Source organism: Macrobrachium nipponense, chromosome 33, assembly GCF_015104395.2.
Source record: "Macrobrachium nipponense isolate FS-2020 chromosome 33, ASM1510439v2, whole genome shotgun sequence".
NCBI classification, from domain to species: Eukaryota; Metazoa; Arthropoda; class Malacostraca; order Decapoda; family Palaemonidae; genus Macrobrachium; species Macrobrachium nipponense.
This window is the reverse complement of record NC_087219.1, coordinates 28550494-28563310: the sequence shown is the minus strand read 5'-3', so window position 1 is coordinate 28563310 and position 12817 is coordinate 28550494. Positions and strand designations below refer to the sequence as shown.

General features: G+C 32.1%; 1 long non-coding RNA gene across 1 annotated transcript in view; it reads left to right on the top strand.

Moving 5' to 3' along the window:
* The first annotated feature begins 7287 nt into the window (after window positions 1-7287).
* Window positions 7288-12817, top strand: part of LOC135202715 (uncharacterized) — a 10666-nt gene continuing 5136 nt past the window's right edge. The window contains exons 1-3 of the long non-coding RNA XR_010311797.1: window positions 7288-7332; window positions 11175-11240; window positions 12657-12817. The exon at window positions 12657-12817 is cut by the window's right edge and continues 7 nt beyond it. This is a non-coding gene — a long non-coding RNA (uncharacterized LOC135202715). The remainder of the gene's footprint in view (window positions 7333-11174; window positions 11241-12656) is intronic.

Genomic DNA, 12817 nt, shown 5'->3' with positions numbered 1-12817 from the left:
TGGGCCAATTCTATATAATTTACTTTTAAGAGAGAATACTAAAAAGGAAATAAGTGGGAAACCTTAGGGTAAATGGTACAGCCTTAACTAAATAAATTTTTTGAGAAGTAAATTTTAAAATCTTTACATTCAGTACCATATAAATGCCTAAAAGCAATAAGAAAATACAAATATTAACAATAATAACTGCAAAGTTAAAAGCTATCTTTATTGGAGTTAGCACTGTCTGATCGTTTTCTATGTCATGTAAGAGGAATTATAGAACATGGATAAATAGGATAGACTATGAAGTTATTAATGCACATTTTTCCAATTTCAAAATACTTTCTTTTCGGTAATATAATACCTCCACCAGCGGATCCAGCTGGGGTGGGAGTTGGGTTGAAGATTTAACTAATAATAACATAAATGGGAAATATAAAAATGGGAAAAAAATAAATATATGCATATATATATATGTTTGAATTTAAATCAAGAAGAAATAAAAAACCTGATGATTATACGAATGAAGGTACAACCACTTTATATATATATATATATATATATATATATATATATATATATATATATATATATATATATATATATATATATATATATATATATATATATATATAAAAGGTTTTTGCCACGAAGGAAAAAATAAAAAACGAGATAGCCAAGCACTTTCGGTCTAGTGCGACCCTTTACTCAGGCACAACTCTCTCTCTCTCTCTCTCTCTCTCTCTCTCTCTCTCTCTCTCTCTCTCTCTCTCTCTATATATATATATATATATATATATATATATATATATATATATATATATATATATATATATATATATATATAATATATATATATATATATATATATATCAGAGGGTTACCCGAAACTCAGAATCAATCAAGGAGTTTATTATGATACGGTTCGTGTCATCCTGACACATCATCAGTCTGTAATGTAAAATCAATTCACATTTATAAAAATATATATATATTTAAAGTTTACATGTTATTTTAAAAAGGAAAACATAAAATACTAAAGTTATTCAAAAATTATTGTTAAAACCTAAAATTATAAAATTATTTAGAAGGTGTCATTAAAATTGAAGTATTTTAGAATTAAAAGTAATATTAACCTTAATAAAGCGAAGGATAAGAAAGGAATGGCTGTAGGACCGTCATTTGCCCAGATCTCGACTACGCCAAGAAAAGCTGAGTAGAGGATTGACTAGAATTGAGAGAAGGAACGAGGTGCTTGATATGTAAAGATTCAAGTGTTTAATATTGGCTGTGCTGGGTATTGTCAATTATCGAAAAAAAATTTTGCTAATTTCAATTTTACAGATAGCTGCATGATTTCTTATGTTAGAAAATTCAGGATTGGTTATCCTCTGGCCAGTTCTGTAGCTCACTCCCAAATGACTAGAACATCGAACTTGCAACAAGCGTTTCGTCGATCCAACGTAAGTACCGGGACATCCCGGCCAAGTAAATTTGTAAATAATATTGGATCGCATAAACAGATGCAAATTCATTTATGACTAAGAAGTGAGCCTATTTTGAGAGGATTAATAGGTATTAAATTAACTTTGAGACTTCCGAACTCTTTCAATAATTTTCTTGATACGTTCTCCTAATTCATTTTTGAAAAAATATGGAATAGTGGCGTATATGGGTAGTTTTGGTACATCAAAGGAAGGGGTATTTTCCGTGAAGTTTAAGTTAAATAATTTATTTACCTTTTTATAAAATACCTCCGTAGGGTGCGAGTTAATTAAAAAATAATCTTGTAAAGATTAAATTTCAGTGTGGAATGATTTCCAATCAGAAGCATACCTAAGTGCTCTAAAGACCAAAGTGGAGATGGCATTTAGTTTAAAATTGATGAAGCATGAACTATAAAGATTATCTCCCATTCCTATGAAGGTGTTTCCTATAGACAAAAGTATTATACTTATTATTATCTCTGGTTATCTTGATAGCTAAGAAAGGTAAGCAGTTATCTTTTTCAGTTTCTATGGTGAAGTTTATGTTACTGTGCTGAGTATTCACGAACTCCAAAAACGCATCACCCTGCCTTGCATGTCTAAGTAAAATAAAAGTATCATCTACATATCTCTTGTAAAAAGTTGGTTTAAAAGAACTTGGGCATTCGGCTAAAAAAATTTTCTCTAAGAAATCCATAAAGACATTGGCAAAAAATCGGGGCTAAAGGTCACCCCATGGCCATGCCCTCGACCTGCGAGTGCAGAAGACCATTAAAAACGAAAGCGGAATCTTGCACAGCAAGTTCCAATAATTGCTTAAACAAATTTCTATTAAAACTGTGGAAAGTGTCATCAGCATTTAAAAAAACCATGTCTAAAATATGTTAATTGTCTCTTCTAAAAGTACATTGGTAAATAAAGAGTCTACATCGAGACTAACCATATAGTGATCTGAGTCCTGCATGACAATAAGTTTCTGAAAGTCGAAGCCATTTTTTATTGTATGTTCAGGTTGAGGGACTTCATTAAGTAAAGTAACAATGTATTTAGAGAGATTGTATGTTGGGCTATTATAAGAAGAAACAATTGGTCGGATAGGACAGCCCTCTTTGTGAATTTTTGGGAGCCGTATAAAACGCTAAAGGATGATCCTGTAACAAAAAGTTTCTGATACGTTTCTTCCGTTATGATTTTCTGATTTTTTAGTTTCCTCAAGATTCTGTTAATTTTATCTTCTCTTTTAAAGATTTCTAAAAAGCTTGGTTCACCTAAATATTTAGATTTAGAAGTATCGGAAAGTATTGTTATGACCTTGTTTACGTAGACTTGTTTATTGAGGATAACCATACCTTTGCCTTTATCAGGTCTGCATATTATAATATTTCTTGCTCTTTCGAGGACTTAGGTATTTTCATATCCTCTCTTTTGAAAAAAAAGGTGTCCACCTTACCTTAGCGTTCTTATATGTGTCATGCAAAGCAGTTGACATTCTCTGTTGCAAGTTACTCAAATTGTCAGATAGGTTAAGACCCTTGAGTCTCTGAAACAAGACCTCGAACGGCAAATAAAAATTAGCAAAGCCTGGTCTATAGGACGGAAGGCAGAAGTCCTGACCAAAAGACAGAATAAATTCTTCCCTTTTTGATAAAAAATAGCTAGACATATTAAAAATACAATTATTTCTATAGCTAAAATTTGGAATATGAACACCCAATGCTTGAATTCAAGTTTTGTTTGGTGGCGGGCATGTACATTGCTGATAAAGTTGTTGATAAATTCACAAAATAACTTTTTGTACAAAATCTTATCTAGAAAGGACATATTATTAAATAACGCAGTTTGTAGATTGTGACAGTCAGCATTTAATTTTTCAACAGTACGCAATTTAAGATCGATTTCTTTGGATAGAAGCTCCTCCAATGCATTTTGGTAGAATTCAGTGCTGTAAAGGGCAGTATTGTATAGTTTGAAGCGAAGGAATCTGGGGTACACTCCGTTGATCTGACAATACTGCAGGAACTCGACATCACATCTGGACTTCTCAAGTTTTAGTGTAGTTTTCTTAAGATTCCTGGAAAGTTGAAGTATCTCCAAAGGATAACGGTTGTTCAAGATCTGGGCAAAATTTTTAATCCTACGTAGGCGGAGCTTGAAGATAAACAGGAAGGCAAACAACAGACGAACATCTCGGAGGTGTGCGGACATCAAAAGGTGCGAACATGTACACATCTTGGCGTAGTCGAGATCTGGGCAAACGACGGTCCTACAGCCATTCCTTTCTTATCCTTCGCTTTATTAAGGTTAATATTCCTTTTTAATCCTAAATTTCTTCAATTTTAATGTCACCTTCTAAATAATTTTAGTATTTTTAGCTTTCAACAATAATTCTCATAAATGTGAATTTATTTTACATTACAGATTGATGATGTGTCAGGATGACATGAAACGTATCATAATAAACTCCTTAATTGATCTTCTGAGTTTCGGTAACCCTCTGATGTCTACATGTTCGCACCTTTTTGAAATATATATTAAGTATATATATATATTATATATATATATAATATATATATATATATATATATATTATATATATTATAATATATGTATCAGTATATATACATATATATATATTATATATATATATATATATATATTATATATATATATATATATATATGTATATAATATATATATTATATATATATATATATATGTATATATCATATATATGTATATATATATAATATATATATATATATATATATATATATATATATATATTATATATATATATATATATATAATATGAGTTGGGCCTGAATAAAGGGTCGCACTAGACCGAAAGTGCTTGTCTATCTCGCTTTTCATTTTTTCCTCCGTGGCAAAAACCTACATATATATATATATAAAGTGGCCGTAACTTCATTCGTATAATCATCAGGGTTTTTTGTTATTTCTTCTTGATTTAAATTCAAAGATATATACGCATATATTTATTTTTTCCCATTTTTATATTTCCCATTTATGTTATTATTAGTTAAATCTTCAACCCAACTCCCACCCCAGCTGGATCCGCTGGTGGAGGTATTATATTACCGAAAAGAAAGTATTTTGAAATTGGAAAAAACGTACATCAATAACTTCATAGTCTATCCTATTTATTCATGTTCTATAATTCTTCTTGCATGACATAGAAAACGATCAGAAAGTGCTAACTCCAATAAAAGATAGCTTCTAACTTTGAAGTTTTTATTGTTAATATATGTATTTTCTTATTCTTTTTCAGTAATTTATATGGTACTGAATGTAAAGATTTTACAATTTACTTCCTCAGAATGAAAAAAAAATATGTAAAAAGACAAATTTACAAGAACAGGAATAGAATAAAGGAATGATATATACTGGATAAATAAAAAGACATTGATTAAGCCATTGAGTTATGTTTCTATAAAGTAGTAACTCAGTGAATTATTGGAGGAACAGTCGAAAGATAGTATATCATTAGTTATTCATTAGCAGATCCAGAAAAAAAATCAGGGGGGCGCGCCACTAATTTTCCTACCATACACACACACACACACACACACACACACACACACATATATATATATATATATATATATATATATATATATATATTATATATATATATATATATATGTATATATATATATATATATATATATATATATATATATATATATATATATATATATATATATATGTGTGTGGTGTGTGTGTGTGTGTGTGTGTATGTGTGTGTGTGTGTGTGTGTGTGTATGGTAGGAAAATTAGTGGCGCGCCCCCCTGATTTTTTTTTTCTGGATCTGCTAATGAATAACTCTAATGATATACTATCTTTCGACTGTTCCTCCAATAATTCACTGAGTTACTACTTTATAGAAACATAACCCAATGGCTTAATCAATGTCTTTTTTTTTATCCAATATATATGTATATGGCCCAGAGCTGAAATAAAGGATATTATTATTATTGTCAATTTGTCTTTTTACATAGTTTTTCATTCTAAGGAAGTAAGTTAAAATTATCTTCTTAGACAATCCAATATATGTAAATTTTCTCAACGATAGCAATCATAATTGTTATTATTATTATTATTTTTGTGTCTATCACAGTCCTCCAATTCGACTGGGTGGTATATATAGTGTGGGGTTCTGTATGTGTAAATATTTCCATTTATAATGACAACTATTATTGGTTGTAATAATAACTCATTATGTATATTCCATGTATATGGCCCAGAGCTGAAATAAAGGATATTATTATTATTATTATTATTATTATTATTATTATTATTATTATTATTATTATTATTATTATTATTATTATATGTGTTCCGTATGTGTAAATATTTTCATTTATAAGTACAAATATTATTGTTTTTAATAATAACTCATTATTATTATTATTATTATTATTATTATTATTATTATTATTATTATTATTATTATTATTATTATTATTATCCAAACAAAAACTTCTATCAGTTTTCATTTTGAAGACTGAAAAAGAAACCCACAAAATTACTGTGTATAACGTGTTTACTTATAAAATAGAATGTAAATACTTATAAGTAAACACGTTATTACACAGTAATTTTATGGGTTTCATACTTAATTATTAAAATAATTTTTATTTGCTGGAATAAGACCTTCATTGATACAGGTTTTTTTGCATTTGACCCTGAAATTTCCATTTATCTGTTGAACTATTTTAAGATATTTATCATAAACGTTTCCTTTCACACTCATATATATGTTAAGTTCTGCAACGTTGGATATTTCCGTTTTAGTCAGACTTCAAATTACTCGGGTGTGTACCACCACTTTGCACTTACCTTATTTCCTTCAGTTCTTGCGGTGGGGGGGGGGGGGGGTTGTTCCTTGGTGTTTGTCTTGTTGGGGAGCAGGTGGCGGCGTTGTTCTTCATCAAGGAATTCCGCCTTGTGGTTCCCTTGGGAAATATTTTGCGAATTCATTACTCCCACGAAGTAATGAGGGAGAATATATTTTCCCCTTGTTTGTGCGTATGTGTTGTGCGTGTTTGTGTCTTTGCAAGTTTGTTTATCCTTTGACAAACGAAGGAATGAAGGCTGATATGTATTTATCTACGTCTGTCAGTGTATGTGTTCACATTTATGAATATTTATGGTGTTTATGAATAGTGAATTATCATTTTCCACAATACTCCCTCATAGTTTCATTAATCAGAATACGCAAACATTCTCTCTTTCTCCCTCTCATCAGAAAAGTCATCCATTTTACTAGTGATATTCATATATTTTGTACAAATAACTCAGCAATAACTAAGACTGATAAAGGGAGCTCCCCCCTCTCTCTCTCTCTCTCTCTCTTCTCTCTCTCTCTCTTCTTTCTCAGAAAAGTCATCCATTTTAAGATTGATATTCACATAACTAGTACAAATATACCAACAATAACTAAGACTAGTAAAGGGAGCTTCGCCCCCAACCCCCCCCTTTCACTCTCTCTCTCTCTCTCTCTCTCTCTCTCTCTCTCATCATCCATTTCACTATTGCTTTATATTTTGTACAAATATATCAACAATAACCAAGACTGATAAAGGGGGCTCCCCCCGCCCTCTCTCTCTCTCTCTCTCTCTCTCTCTCTCCTCTCTCTCCGTTACGTGATTGTCAGTAATCCCTACAGCCACCGAACAACGGCAGTAGGAAGTGACTGAGCAAACGTTAATTGATTATGAAAGGCTGAAGGCACGGATGCTCACTAGACCGACCCCTAGCCCATCTGCACTGCGCTAGTTAGTTCCTAAGTTGTTGTGGTAACAGGGGTATACATTCATCTCTGCGTTTGTTCGTCCAAAGGTAATTGTAATTGAATGGAGTTTAAAAGGAAATTCTAATTAACTGGAATTTGTTTCTAAATTACCAGTGGTTTTGTCAGATGGATAGTGTCTAATTCAGCTGTAGAAAGTGACGCAAAAGTGTTCCCAATGGAAAAATCGTCCAAAATCTATTTTAAAAAAGGATTTATAACTCACTGACTGGAGTTACTTCCGCCTCTGCATTTGTCCGTCAAAAAATAATTGTGAGAATTTCTTTCTGTGCTGAAACAAAAATCGTCAAAAAATTATCTTTAACTCATTTGTCCGTCAAAAGTTTATTGTAAGAATTTCTTTCTATACTGAAACACAAATCGTCAAAAATTATTTTTAACTCATTGCCTGTCAAAAGATAATTGTGAGAATTTCTTTCTCTGCTGAAACACAAATCGTCAAAAAAAATATTTTTAACTCATTTGTCCGTCAAAAGGTAATTGTGAGAATTTCTTTCTATGCTGAAACACAAATCGTCAAGCAATTATCTTTAACTCATTTCTCCGTCAAAAGGTAATTGTGAGAATTTCTTTCTATACTGAAACACAAATCGTCAGAAATTATCTTTAACTCATTTGTCCGTCAAAAGGTCATTGTAAGAATTGCTTTTTCTCCTGAAACACAAATCGGCAAAAAATTATTTTTAACTCATTGTCTAAGAAAAGGTAATTGTGAGAATTTCTTTCTCTGCTGAAACAGAAATCGTTAAAAAAATGATTTCAACTCATTTGTCCGTCAAAAGGTAATTGTAAGAATTTCTTTCTCTGCTGAAACACAAAAAGTAAAAAAAATATTTTTAACTCATTTGTCCCTAAAAAGGTAATTGTAAGAATTTTTTTCTTTACTGAGACAAAAATCGTCAAAAAATTATCTTTAACTCATTTGCCCGTCAAAAGGTATTTGTAAGAATTTCTTTCTATACTGAAACAAAAATCGTTAAAAAAATTATTTTTATCTCATTTGTCCGTCAAAAGGTAATTGTAACAATTTCTTTCACTACTGAAACAAAAATCGTCAAAAAATCATTTTTAACTCTTTGTCCGTCAAAAAGTAATTGTAATCCTTTCATATTATCAAATATACGATGGGTATGAAGGATTGGCATTTACTTCTGCTTTAGAACGTGACACAAAGAATTGTATGAGAAGGTAAACAAAAACAACTAGGGTTCCAAGGGAAAAAATGCCCCAAAAAATTCTTACTTGTCAGTAAAATTACGAATATGTGTTTGTGATAAATGTCAAGTGCAAGTGTGTTGATAACATGTTTGTGATGAATATCGAAGTGCGTTTGTGATAAATTTTAACGCATATGTCGACATGCGTTTATGAACTTTGTGCGATAAATTGTCTTCGTATGTTTATGTCATGTTTAATATAAATGACGACGTTTGTTTGTGCCGAATGACGACATGCATTTATGACCTGTTTGTGATAAATGTCGACATGTGTTTATGACCTGTTTGCGATGAATGTCGACATGCGCTTATGACCTGTTTGTGATAAATGTCGACATTTGTTTGTGATACATGTCGACATGCGTTTATTATCCGTTTACGATGAATGTCGACACGTGTTTATGACCTGTTTGCCAGAAATGTCGATTTTTTGTGATAAATATCGACATGCGTTTATTTCCCGTTTGCAATAAATGACGACACGTGTTTGTGACCTGTTTGTGATAATTGTCGACGTATGCATATGACACATTCTACCGCCTGTTAGACGCACCTTGAGCAACGAACAAAGTATTAAACCAAGGCTAAGCGTTGTGCCGCTAAGTGGTTAAGTGCTTCTCTCGTAATACCACACCAGTAATTCGATCCTAGCTATGGGCGCTATCAGAGATTCTTCGCGGGGTTCCTCACGCCACTAGCTGCAACCTCTTTTATTCCTTTTTACCGTATTGCTATAGTACCTCCATTCACGTCATCTTTCTTCCACCTTGCTTTCCATAACCCTCTCCTAGGATTGTTTTTTTTTTTTTCTAATTTCCTTTCTGCGCTCAGTGACATTACCATAGTTTCCCAGCTATTGGCTTTTGGTCTGGACATTGTATGTATTCAATGGTAGTGTTTTCCGATTCCACCTTATGTAGGTGGCAGGGGGTACTCCCTAGAACGTACCCTTTGTCTATAGGGTTTTGACAGGCTTGCTATAGTAGATTCACATCAACCGTGCATTTGATGTCTAGGCCATTCCCTTATGACGTTCCTGATTGGCTGTTGATAAGCCAATCACAGGGCTGAAAACTCTCAGTCTCTCGAGAGAGTTCAAATGGGTAGGATCTATGTTCCACCTCTCCTGAGTGATACGTCTTTCAAAATAATCCCCCTAGGAGAGGTGGAAAATACATCCTGCCTATGTGAACTCTCGAGACAGACTGAGAATTTCCAGCCCTGTGATTGGCTTATCAACAGCCAATCAGGAGCATCGTAAGGGACTGGCCTAGACATCAAATACACGGTTGATGTGAATCTACTATAATAGTATAGGAAACATAATACAGTTATATCAAATGTTAGTGATTGCAGACCCGGTTGGAGAAATATATATACTTTTTGAACGGAAACAAAATACAGTTATAGCGATATAAGTTACAGGAAATACTCTCTACACAATATCTGTTTGGAGATGTTACTCATTGAACCATTAAAAAGAAACAAAATACAGTTATGACAAATGTAAGTTACAGAGGATGAGCTCTAATGGGTATCCAGGTCAGAGAAGTTTACTTTGAAAGGAAGCAAAACACAGTTATACTGGTACAAGTTACAGGAAATACTTTCAAGACAGTATCCTCGGTTTATATACAGTATTCTCATTTCAAGAGATGACTATAAGTCTCTTTGGATTTGTACCCATATAAAAGTAAGCAAATCACAGTTATAATGACTGATTCTCAGTGAATGAAATCAGCATTACTAAACTTAAGAAGTGAGGAGACACTATGAATCTTGTTTTGAGTTTCCTTTCTGCTCTTATAGAGAATCTAGAGTTCATCGCCAACCTGTTTTCAAAAATTCGTTCGATTTTTCATTCCTGGAAACGTGTCCTTTTTTTTTATTATTGTTTGGATTTGGGATGCTTGCCCCATCGGCTCTAAATGGAAGAAAGAAAGCACCAATAGCTCAGTAAATCTTGAAAGTATTGGATATTTCCTTTAGGAATGAAACTCGTGCAACAATTAATCTGAAATCTGGAGAGATATTAAGTACTGTTGCGTTAATATTTGTCTTATATTATAAAAAAAAAAAAACAGAATCTATTATAATTTTCTTTTCAAACTTGCTAGGAGAGCCGATGATGCCTATGAAGTATTTTTGTATATATCTTTGTTCTACTTTTATACTTAACAACATAATTCATTAGAATTTTATTCTTAAACTTTGTCAGAGAACCATTGAAAATAAGTCACTCTCACGAGAAAGTTCTTAATCGAGAGAAAAAATTTGTATTTTTTAATTAATCTCTATCTGATTGTATTAAAAACAAGTAAATCAAGGCCACTGAAACTAGATCTATGTTTTGGTGGTCTCTGTAAAATGGTGTATGAGCCGTGGCCCGTGAAACTTTAACCACGGCCCGGTGGTGGCTTGGCCTATATCGTTACCATACGCACGATCATAGCTACTAAATTTAACCTTAAATAAAATAATAACTACTGAGGCTAGAGGGCTGCAATTTATAATGGTTGATGATCGGAGGTTGGATCATCAACAGCCTTCTAGCGTCAGTAATTTTCAAGATCTGAGGGCGGACAGAAAAAAAGTGCGGACGGACAGACGAAACCGACACAATAGTTTTCTTTAATTCTCTTTCTACTTCACAGGAGAACCCATGGAACTAATAGGGACATGCCGCGTCAAAACGAACTCTTTCCTGAGACAGAGATTAAGTAAGTTCTAATTTATTTATGATTTAAAATTGCCTGAAAATTTTGATAATAATTATCTTTATTCAGGAGATGAATCCTATTTATATTGACCACGCCCACCAAAGGGGACCTTTGACTTGAAATTCAGGTTTCCAATACCTGGTCATTATTTCTCTCTCGAAAAGAATTTAATGCAATAACTATTCTTTATTTCTCCCTCGAAAGGATTTTTACACAATACCGATTCCTTATTCCTCTCTCGAAAGGATTTTTATGCAATACTTATTAAAACTCTTTCGAAAGGATTTTTTTATGAAGTACTTGTTGTTTAAATCTCTCTCGAAAGGATTTTCTCACAATATTAACATTAAATCTCTTTCGAAATTATTATTACACAATACTTATCTTTTAAATCTATCGAAAGAATTTTTATGCAGTACTCACTTTAAATATCCCTAAAAGGATTTTTACACGTTGATTATTCTTTAAATCTCTCTCGAAAGGATTTTTACACATTGATTATTCTTTAAATCTCTCTCGGAAGGAATTTTACACATTAAGTAATCTTTAAATCTCTATCGAAAGGATTTTTACACATTAATTATTCTTTAAATCTCTCTCGAAAGGATTTTTACACAATACATATTCCTTCTTTCTCCCTCAAGAGGATTATTACACAATTCTTATTCATATTTTCTCCCTCAAAAGGATTTTTACACAATACTTATTCATTCTTTCTCCTTCAATAGGATTTTTACACAATTCTTATTTATTCTTTCTCCCTCAAAAGGATTTTCACAAAATACCTAATCATTCTTTCTCCCTCAAAAGGATTTTACACAATACTTATTCATTCTTTCTCCCTCAAAAGGATTTTTACACAATACCTATTAATTCTTTCTCCTTCAAAAGGGTTTTTACACAATATTTATTCATTCTTTCTCCCTCAAAAGGATTTTTACACAATACTTACTCATTCTTTCTCCCTCAAAAGGATTTTTACACAGTACTTATTCATTCTTTCTCCCTCAAAAGGATTTCTACACAATACTTAATCAGTCTTTCTCCCTCAAAAGGATTTTTATACAATTCTTATTAATTACTTCTCCCTCAAAAGGATTTTTACACAATACTTAATCATTCTTTCTCCCTCAAAAGGGTTTTTACACAATACTTATTCATTCTTTCTCCCTCAAAAGGCTTTTTACACAATACTTATTCATTCTTTCTCCTTCAAAAGGATTTTTACACAATACCTATTCATTCTTTATTCCTCAAAAGGATTTTTACGCAATACCTACTTTAAATCTCTCACGATAGCATTTTTACTATATATCATTTATTTTTAATAGTTCTCGAAAGGGTTTTTATAAATGACTTATCTTTTCATCTCCGTCGAAAGGATTCCTAAGATATTTTCGTTTCATCTCCCCAAAGCATTCTTGCCAGCTCGCCTAGCCCTGGGAATGATAGCCTGGGTCGCCTTCATCAATATCTACATGGTGAGGGTCAACTTGTCAGTGGCTATAATCGCCATGGTGAAGAGGAATATCACTGGTGGGAAGCATGCTGTATGCTTGGAGCCTACTTCGTCTGTA